The sequence below is a fragment of the Sylvia atricapilla genome, chromosome 13 (assembly GCF_009819655.1).
Source record: "Sylvia atricapilla isolate bSylAtr1 chromosome 13, bSylAtr1.pri, whole genome shotgun sequence".
Lineage (NCBI taxonomy): Eukaryota > Metazoa > Chordata > Aves > Passeriformes > Sylviidae > Sylvia > Sylvia atricapilla.
In genome coordinates, this window is record NC_089152.1 from 5,501,049 (window position 1) to 5,512,484 (window position 11,436).

Sequence of the window (11,436 nt, forward strand, 5' to 3'; positions counted from 1 at the left end):
GTCGCTTTGAACTCAGATCTCTGTCTGTGAGATGACTGAAGGATATCCATATATTCCTCATGCCCTGAGTGGACATTCAGCCAGGAGAATATTTGTTCCATAGTTACACAAAACCTATTTATTACCTGTGAGAGATATGATCCTCAAGTATGTGCCAGGGAAAGGAAAGTATTCCCTGGGTCATGTTGTCTCCTCTTGTCTCAGATGTTTTGCAGTATTTCTCTCCAAGAGGAAAACTTTTCTTGCTGATGTGCCAGTCTCTTGAAAAAAAAAAAGAAAGAAAGAAAAAACATCCAAAAAGACAAAAATTCCCCTTCTGCCGACATTCCCTTCCGAGTCTGGGAACCTCTATTGTCTTTTCTCTGGTAATAAATGATAATAATTAAAGGCAAATACACAATAATTAGTCACACTAGGTTTATCCATCTGGCATACCTGTATCTCATCACTGTGTCTTTGAAACAGATGACAAGCACCATATTGCACAACATCCTGCTAATGGGTCTGAGCAGGGAAAAAGAAGGTAAAAGGGTTACCAAAAAAAAAAAAAAGTAAAGAAAGTTAAAGAAAAAAAAAAGGTTAGCAACAGGGACTGACATTATAAACATTATAGAACAATTTAAAAAATAGTGGTGGTTGACTGTCAAGTTATAAACCGCTTAGTGGCAGATGGGATTTTGACTGGGGGTTAGGAAAACATGGAAATATGCAGCCCTTAGCTTAAACTACCTCCTCCTTAAAATACCTGTACCTGACATACCTACTGTTGAAACAAGGATCATTTCCTGGAAGATTTTAGCTGGGCATGCAGATGGATGAGGAAAACAAGCCATTCTAAAAGCTAACTGAAAATTTGGTTTTGTTCTCAGGGTAAGACATTACAGCTCCAGTAATCAGCTATTTTGGTCCCTCTTCTATAGGTTGATTGATGCACACCAGGAGTCTCTCCATCGCTATCAGGGTTGCCTGAGAGAAGGCAGAGGAAAATTAATACAGCAAAGAATTTTCAACAAATATTTACTTCTTTTAAAAAAAAAAAATGATCATACAAGTCTGGCATTTGATTTCTGGGAACTTGTGAGAAGCAGAGATTTACTTGTATAAATAATCACAGGGAGCCAATTTCAGTCACATGTATTCAGATTTCGATTAAACTTCCACAAGTGCTTCAACTCCCTATCAAAGGAAAAGCAGACCCTGGCATGTTCTGAGAGCTGATTGTCTGGTGGTAATGATTTTTGGGTTGCAGTGCAGTCATGCCCAAGACACTCTCTGTGGAGCTGGCCCAGCTATGTTACCTAGCTGCATAAAAACAAAGAAAGCAAACAAAGGCAGTGCCAGACCAAAAGCCTCCACAACCTTGGTGTAAGATGAGCATCAAGCACAAAAATGATTTTGTGTTTCCCCAGGTCTAACCTGCCTGAGCCTTGCAGAGCTGATAGCTGAAAGCTACCAGATGGCACTCTCTAAAGCAATAATATTAATTTTTAAAGTAGTCTATAATAGATTCTGAGGTAAAAAAAAAGTCATTTGTAATTTACACCCACTACTCATCCAAGCTTCAAGGCAAAATCTTCCTTCATAAACAACATCAAGCTGCCCTGTCACTCTCACTCTGTGAAGATTTGGATCTGGCTGGGATTTAGGGAACATCTCAATTCTGCTTTTGCAATGAAGGTGCCTCTTCTGCAGGTGTTATTGAGCTGAAAATCACCCCAAGTCATGGGTGGTTGCTGTGATGCCAGCAGCTTTACTGTCCTCTGTTGAACATCCCAATCTCAGGAATAGAATAACCATGACCCTGGCCAAACTTCCTTGCACTCAGGCAATGCATCCAGGTGTTTGTAAAAATGGTAGTGGCAAATTGTTTCATTTTCATGGAGTTGTTGTGCATTAGGATCCCTGATCATACAGGAAGATAAAGAAAATAATGGAAAGGGCAAAGGGAGGTTCTACAGGTGATGCTCCCCTAACACCTCTTACTAACTCTATCCCTGACTATATTAACATAGGGAATGCATCATTAAATGAGTGGGGAGAACTGTTTTTTTTTTTCTTTTTATACACCTGTGGCTTATCTTGCAGAACTTTGCCTCCCAGAAGCATTTCAGCCAAGCTAAGCCCACTGGCATACATTACACACAATAAGCTGTGATGCTCTTGCAATAGTCTGGAAATGCAAAAAAATTTGCATTGGTCTACATATGAGTTGTCTCCCTCAGTCTGGGAAGAGCTATGAGGCTCTGAGATGGGGAACTTATATAAAACCAGAGCAAAACCCTGGAGTTTGTCATTAATCCTTCCTAGGTAAATTAACTGGGGACAAGCTTTTCAAAATACTTCCTGTACATATTTTCTATACAAAGAGACCTTCTCTTGTTTGTTTCTCTCTTCCTCTGGACAGTCCCTAGTGATGATTTTCACAGCTCTTATGGAAGCAGCTCATTGTTCTGCAGAGACTTAATTAAAGTGTACTTCCACGTGAAATTAGGCTATTGTATTTATTTAATCTTTATGGTAATTGCTGGAGAAGGGCTGTGACTGTCTGCATCCTACTCTCACACCCACGTCTCTCCCCACCCCACGGCCACCACTCCCTGAAGGAAATGGCAAGTTGTTCTGCCCTGGTTGAACTCCTCATCTGCTCAAGTGATGCATTTGAACTTTAACCCACAGACAGCAATATTTGCTCACCATGCCAGCGTCGTTCTCAGGCTTAAGGTGTGCTGGAAATGCTCTGCCGAGAGAAATGTGTTCATGGTTTTCTTCTCCCAGGTATCAGCTGATCCTGCATTGACTTCTGACAACTGTACTGACTTACTAGCAGAGCTCATGCGGTATTTCACACTTTCTGTGCCAGTCCGTAGGTCGTTCCTAGGCTGAATTACATCTTGAAACTGTGCACTCCATTGTCATGGGAAAGCTTTTTCTTAAAATTAAAAACTAAATGTGAGTCCAGCTTAATCACCTGAAATGTTAAAGATACAATGTCAATGAACATACAATTGCCAGATATTATTTAGGTCCAAATGTTATCCAAGCAAAGTGTAAAATAAAGCTCTGGCACTTGGTTGCTCTGGTGGGTGGTAGAAGGAACTGTTTTAATTTGTTTTCGGAACATTTCTACAGGGAGATGGGTCTGTTTTCCAAAGAGATGTTGGTAAATTGAAAACAACATCAGGTTTCATTGAGTCCACTGTGCCTGGAAACGGATGAGTAGAATTGCAGTGAGAAATAAAAATCAAATAAATGTAATTAAAGCCTCCGAATGGTCTGATGCCAATGTGATTGGCATTTTTTATTTTGTCCTCAAAGCTCCCAAAAAGTGCTTGTCCTGAGATGCACCAGCAGACAGGAGATCTGCCCCTGTCTCAGACCAAACTTAAAGTTCAAGTCTGACTCAAGAGAGTCACATCACAGGAAGAGGAAAATTGAGGTCTCTGGCTCATCACTGTAAAGATGAAATTGCATTTTCTGTCATACTCTAACGTCCTGTTTAAATGACTATTGCTGCAACCCTCTCACATACAGAGAGAGGATTCTTATTTAACATAATTTTTTCAGATTGGTTGAATAAAGCACAAGAATCCAGCTTTTCATAAATCAGTTGTCTGAGGGACAGATTATAATCCACAGCATTTCCACAAATTCTCTCATCTGTCTTCTGCCAGGTATGTATTTTATACAATTGATAACCTCCACTTTGTTTCCATATGAACAGACTATTCTCTTTCATTCTGTCCCACAGGGCTCTGTGCTGGCCCTGGTGCTTCTGAGGCTCTGAATTGGCTTCCTCTTCTAAATCAGCATGAGGAGTGAATTATTATTGCAACATCACATCACTATCACTCAGATTCACTTTGATTTATCTGCAGGCTGATCCCAACAGCTCAGCTCTGCTTTCTTGCTGTGTTGATGCAGCTATTGTTTCAAATCTGGTGGTAGGGACACCGTATCTGAGCTCTTTCTTCGCAGTTTGCCTTTCTGGGTGGTGGGCTGTGTAACTCCATCCTGACATAAGGGGCACGTCCACCACTTTGGAAGAAGATATGAGAAACCACTCACTAGGCAAAAATGGAATAATTCATCTCCACTGCACTGCAAAAGCTTTAACCTAATCCTTTGGGCACAGAGAATTGCTTCAACTCGAGGTTTTATAGCCATTCAAAACTTTTTTAGTGTTAACCCTGACTGTTCCTCTTCTCCATGTAACTATCTGATGGCTGTATAGATTCCACTGAAGTCTGACTCTGGGGAAATCTTCCCACAAAATTAACTTTTCTGACACTCTAATACATGAGCTAATATTTCTTTTTGTTTTTGTTGCTTTTTTGTTTTATTTTTTTGTTTTGTTTTGTTGCAATGACAACAAGGTAAAGAAAAGATGATTCCTCACTTCTGAACAGGCAAAATATTCAAATATCTGGAAGCTCTAGATGGGGTTTGAGGATGATCCTTCATAGGTGTTGTGTTTGCACGTCAAATGAGGCATATTCCAGTCTGAGAGGTCTTCCCATCTTAGCAAAACACCAGATTTAGTAGGTACCTAAAACAACCAAAGGTGTTAAAAAATGAGTAATCTGCTCTTTTGCTTGTTTTTCCCTGGCTCATGTTTTAGGTAAAGGGAATCTGGGGGATGGTTTGTGGGACTTCAATTTATGTTGGTTTTGCTCCATAGCTGTGACCTCAGCTATCCACAATCCGTTCCTACACATTCCTCCTTGTGCAGGTCTAGAAAATGGGGACATGAGCTCAGCAACTCAAATGAGCTTCCACCTGCAGCCCCTCCTGAGTACATCTCATTAGACCCCCACCCCATTTGGAATTCCCTCTTTTCTACAATGCCTCCTCTCCTTAGAGAATTGCTCTTTTATTGAGCTTATTTCTGGACTCCAAAAGTGCTGTCAGGAAGAGCAGATATTACAGTTCTCTTTGATGCAAAGCAGGTAATAGGACTGCACTTGCTGGCATGTTGTACCTACAGGAGTGTAGGGAATGCATCTGAGGGGGTGTTTGATCTGATCTCCCATGACTGTCTCTTACAATCCCCCTTTTTATATGGTTTTTATACACTCCACCTGTGTCCAGGCACTGCAGCACCAAGGACTGATCTCAGAACATGGCTGCGTTTCAACTGGCCAGTGTTATCTTTCAAGCCCTGAAAAATCCATGGGGCCACACCTCACAGGGCCTAAAGGAAAGAAACCAGGAAAAACAAAACAAAAAAGCCCAGTGACTATGAATGGGCAGAAACTTCAGCTCCATTATCACTCCCCTTCATCTGCTCAAAAACCCTCGCTGCAGGGGTTGTCATGGTGATGCAGGTTTGACCTCTCACTTTTTACTCTTCCAGGAGCTAAAAAGGTAAAAATGAGCCATTCTGTCTCTAATGAAAATCAACCTTCCCCAGTCAAAGGACGCCGAATTGCTTTTTCCTTTTGTCAAACCCGAATGTTTCCATAGGCGACATAGAAACGCATTAATAACCAGCCCTGGCACCAAGGAGCATCCATGGGATGTGGCAGGGGCCATGGTGGATGGGGCTCAGCAGGAATGGTCCATCCCTAAGTTTCCTAGAAGTCACAAGGCGCCACATCCAGCATTTTCCCTTTTCTGCCTCGTTCTGTCCCTGCAGCCAGCTCCTCACTCAGCCACTTCAGCGTGGGGCTCGTGCTTGTGGCAGCTCTAGGGCAGAAAAATCAAACTATTGATTGAACTGTGTGGCAGCCTCATAAGGCATTATTAGCAGCCTGCTATAAGCAGGACCAGAAAGGGTAAAACCATTTATTTTTATTAATATTCTTGAGAGCTGGGCTTTAGCAAACCTGCCATTTCCCCGGGTTGGCAGCAAAGTCATTGCACCATCTCCTTGTCCCTGGATGAAGCTAGCAATGCACAGGGAGGTCCTTCTGTTTGTGTGAGGGGTGGCCTCATGTTTTGGGATGGAGCCTTTGTCTGAACTACAAGCCAAAGTAATCTCCTTCTGTCTATTACTACTGAATCTAAGTCCTCGGCTTTGATAACCAAATCCTTCCCTTCTTGCTCATTCCCCCATCCAGTCTCTCCTCCCACCACTTTCACGCAGTGCCAGGGTAGCTTGACATGTGAAACCAGCATGACTTCAAATCAAATATTCAGGTTAACGATAAGCTGGCCTTGAATGAAACATTTGAAGAATCTCTGGTGCAAATTCCCTGATGCTTAACACAGCTCCATCAAATCTCTTCCTGCATGAGACTGTCTCTACCAGTTCTACCTTAAACAAGAGCTACTGAATTTATTTGACAGAAGCAAAACAACCAAAGGTATATATATAAATACACACACACACACATATATATATTTTGCATATGTGTGTGTATTTATATATGTCATATATATAAAGCGCCAGCCTTAAAATCCTACTAAGCTGCAACTGAAGTCTGGAGTCATCTAAAGTTCAAATATTTCCCATGATTTTGGTGTGGAAGGTTCTGAGAACAAGTGTTTCTGGATGATGTATCAATGTACAAGATCCTCACAGCACCAGACAACAGGAGTTCAGCTCCTCTCCAAATACCATCGTCCTCAAACCAGATGGAGATCCTTCACTCACACATCTCTGCTTCCACTTTTCCCTCCTTACAGATGAATCTTTAGTAAAATGCATTCAGCAGCCAGGGTCTGACAGTTCTTCCTCTTCCATGTGCACTCACCAATCCCCAGACACACTCCAGGCCATCACCCTCAAAAGTTTTGTGCCTGAACCCCTGAGGTGTTTCAGCAGAATGAAGGCACTTCTTCTTCCCATATGCTCCAGAAGCAGAGCTCTGTTGAACACCAAGTTCCTCCAGGCCCAAGACTAGACTCAGACCCAGCCATGGGACCTTCTTATACCTTCCCTTTTGCTCCTTTGCAAATGCCCACTGAGGCACCTCCTCCTTGCCCACTGTCTCAGTTAGTAACTTCAAGCATTTTGAGAGCTGAAGAATATGGGCAGCCCCTGCCATGACCCACCTTTCTCCTTTGCCAACCTCCCTGGTGTGTGCAGAGCATCCTCTCCTCATCACACACAGCAGCCTGGGCTGTCCTTGTCACAGGGCTCATGCTGCATCTCTTGCTCATTCCTGGAAACAGCCACGGAGTTTCCCTTCAAATCCATCACCTCCTCCAGCTCTGGCAGTGACCATCTCTGCCAGAGTCACCACGACCTCCTGATTCATTCAGAGGAGGCACGTCATGAAGGGACACAGCAGATTGCTTCTTGCTCTCAGCAAGAAGACCATGATGCCCTGAATTATGAAAACAGACAGGATTAGTGACAACACTTTAAGAGTATCTTGTGGAAGGGCATTCCACAGGTTAATTATACCTGTGAAACTTTTCCTTTACAGCAGTACAGCCCAGTGAGTCTGATTTGCCTCTATAAAAGGTGGCTGTCATATTCCATGCAAGCCATTTCTCTAGCACAAACAGGCGTTCTCCAAGATAAGCTTTACAGGGGAAAAAGAAACATTTTCTCAGACATACCCTTTTGTCTTAATTTCAGTTCTACCAAAAGCAAATGCACCTCTACTTAGACTTACTTTGGGGTGAGGGAGATTGATGTAAATAGAGCGCTGAACCCATTGTTTTTGTATTGTAACACTCTGGAAATATGTGGATGTTATGAAGGTGTTCATTTCTGTATATTTATGCTCAGAAGTTCAGCCCTGAAATGCAAATTAAAAAGAACTTACCACCACTTTTTCTCTCTCTCTGTTATCCTGCATTTTCCACAGCCTGAAAGATATGTCATTAGATAAATGACTGCCAGTGGAATGCTATATCTGCAATGTAAACTATGAAGACAAAATCCATAACAACAACAACAAAAAATAACGCCTCCCTCAGAGAAAAGTTCTGCTTTTCACATTTCAATGTACTAGTTATCAGTTATTCCTGCTCACAGGGCATTAAAATACATGCTGCTTCCTAAGCACTGGTGCAGCTCTAACTAGACTCAAGCTTGGAGCTAAAATAGAACATTTTTTACCAAGCAGTATAATGTAAAACTGTTGTCTAAACATCTCTCCTCCGTACTAGGTCTCTCTACAGTTTTCTCCAGAGAATCCTGCTTTTTCTTTACAGCACCATCATTTATGTCTTTGTTTATTAGTGGAATGAACTTGTCAGTAATTCTCTTCCCACCAGCCAACCTTTGTCCCAGCTCCCTACGTGCTCATCTCTCTAGCCTGGATCGGACACAATGGAGAGAGCTCCTGCCAAAGCCATTTCAACATCAGCTGCTCAGCCTTCTGTAGGGTGAGGAGGTCACTCCTGGATCCTCCCTGGTGGCCTCCAGAGCCCAGGGGTCACTGTGGGACCAGCAAACCCTGAGCAGGGCTGCAGTGGTCAGCCCCAGTGCCTCTGGTGTCCAGAAGTGGCACTGTGAAGTGGAAGGGACCTTGCAGTGTGCCCTGAACACACAGCCACAGAGCCGACCCAGGCATGGGGAGGGAAGAGGTGTCTGATGGAATTCCCAGGACAGACAGATTCCATGTGGGATTCCATACTGGGCTGGGCTATAAGGTGCTGCCACAATGCTGGAAACAGCTTTAATGCCCCATAACCCTGAAATATGAGGGTGATTCTCAAATTCCAGGACTCGTCTTCTGATTTCAGCACTCTAATTCACCAGTTTAACCCATACACTGCCTGGACACATCCTGCAGATGCTCCTTCCTTCAAAAAGACAAAGTTTATCTCCCCCCAGTATTTTGCTTTTAACTCACAACTTCTTTTCAAGACTGCAAGGATACTCGAGTCTGACTTTGAGTCCTGCCAGAGATTTCCTTCTGGGATTTTTAGGTAAACCAGCTGGGGAAATTAGTGATAAAATAATGTCACTAAATTTGGAGCAGATTAGCAGCAGAGCCCCCTTGAACAGCTCCTCTCCAACGGGGGGATTCACTGTGAGAGTGACTCACTGTGGGTTGAGAAGTTGCTGTTTGTCAGCTGATCCATGGCAACTGTCTGTCCATGGCAAATGTGAGATAATTTAAGGGATTTTAATCCTTTTTCTTTGCTGGTCCACGTGATGAGTTCGTGCGGGGTGGTTGGTACACAGTAAATTCACACCGTAATTTATTGTGCACTAATTTCCCAAAGCTTTTAATTTCACAGTGTCTCAGTTTCCTCATCTGTAAAGGAGAGATAATAAATACTTTCCTTTCTGGCAGGAGTGCTCGAGATCCTTCAGCAGTCAACATAAAAGGAAACATTTTAAAATAGTTACTTACAGAAACTTAATTTTTGTTGTAAACAGTTATTTGTGTCTGATCTTATACTACAACAGCATAAGACTAGACGTAGAAGCAAATAAAATTTGAAAAGTAAATAACTCTTGTTAAAACAACTAGGATACTGACCACAATATTATTTGTATGCAACTGGAATTGAAAATTTTTAAAAAAAGCTTTTTGTTTAAACCATCTGTGATTCCTTATAAAGGGAAAAAACTAAAATGATGTATTTGCCATAAAGATGCACTAGACTGTTTTCTTTAAAAAGAAGCAACATGTGTCAGGAAGGCCTAAACCTTGTATGTCTCAGGAGGCCCTAAACTTCTTTTTGAGGGAGTGATGCATGATCAGACCCAGAAAACAGTGTGGTTTTATTTCAGATTTTTCTAGACTGTAATAGCCCAAGGGTATGTGCTATAAACTGGAGGAGTTGAGGAGACCTGTTTTTAAGAGGAACGTGGTTAGGTTTCTGTTTCTGATTGGAATGTTTGTTTTAAACTTTTCTTTTAGGGGAACATTTCAAAACTAGTTGCAGTTTCAATGATGACTAATTTCACATCGTAATCCCAGTCCCTGGGAGTTATCCCATTCTTTCTGGTAGAGCTGAGACTTCAAGAAAGGAAAATTTGCCTTTAAAAATTATTCTTCATGCTGAAATTACGAGTGTAGTATTAAAACCTCATGACTGTGGAGGTCAGGAAGCAAAACAAAAATCAGGAACTTTTCTTCATTAGCATCCATATACTGAAAATTCAGATTAACTCATAAAAAAGAAACACTTGAAACTTGTGTATATGGATATAAGACTCTTTTTTACCCCCCTCAGCTGCTGAAGGAAACTTTAGGATCTGCTCCTGCTCTAGTAACAAAGCAGTTCAAATTGAAAACGCATTCCATTTCTTCCTTTTCTAATTCTTCAGGTATTTCTGAGTGATATTTCACACAGGCAAAGAACAGCTAATTCCAATCAGCGGTTGCCTCCTTGAGAGAGGTACAACGAGGTGCAAGTCAGCTCTGCTCCGTTCCGTGGTACTCAACTGCCATCCACTGGAGAAGAGAGGCAGAGGCAGGAGATCTTCTCGACTATTTAAGTCACAGCAAAAAATAAAAAAGAAAGTACGAACTTGGGTCGTACTTTGCTTGTTTATCTGTTCTCTTGTGTCTCCCTAACATGAAGCACAATTAAGTTAGTAAGTCTGAGAAAACACAACTGAGGAGAAAATAAATTCGCTTTCTTGACCAAGCACATGCAGTGGTGACTGTCCTTAAGCACTATCTATAAATCCAGTAATTCTTAAAAACCATATGCAGAGAAAGAAAAGGAAAGGAGTGAAGGAAAACTACGGTTTTAAGATGAGAACACTTTTTGATCCGGTTTAGGGAAAGTTAGGATTCTTAGAGAACAGTCTTTTACACTAGAAAGCACGCAGGAATCTCCTTTAGTATGCTTATGTAAAATGTTAAATTCTCAAAACATCACTGATTAAATAAAAAACAATTACAACAAAAGTCTCTTAAGTTTTGACTGCAACAAGGGTAACAGCAGAAAACAGGCTGGCTGCAGCCAGGGATCTTGTCCATCTGCCCGACATTTTGATGCCTCAGCTGACTTGAATTAGGAGAGAATAACTTGGAAGATTTTTGAGTGCATCCAGCCCCGAGTTAAGAGAGTCCTCCGAAGCAGTGACTTATATTGTGTAAGATTGTGCAGGGAGCTCCCGGTTGTGCTCTTGATGGCTTTATTAGAAACACAGTGGTGGATCTGTGCGATGTAAAAACCATCCAGGGGAGACCTTCAACACCTGACCCTCCTTTCTTTGCAAGGCACAGAAATATTTGGGTGCGAGGTGGGGGGAAAAAAAAATAGCTGCGAGTGCTTCATCACTCCCGGTGCCTCCAGTCACCACTGTGCCCTTTCCTCCCAAAGACTCTCCTCCCATGCAACACATGTTGGAGTGAACTTTTCCTCCTCGGAAAATGGGATGACACAGTTCCTTCCCCGTGCAGATGGGCGAGGACATTTCCCTCGGATGCCTGCAGCTCCACTCTGAAGGATGCCGTGTTTGATAAGGTTGAGATCCTCGGTACCCTGAGATGGAGATTTTCATTCCTGGTGAGGCCCTTGGCAGCTGAGCTGTGCGGCTCTTGCTCGATTGTTGCTCTCCATCACACT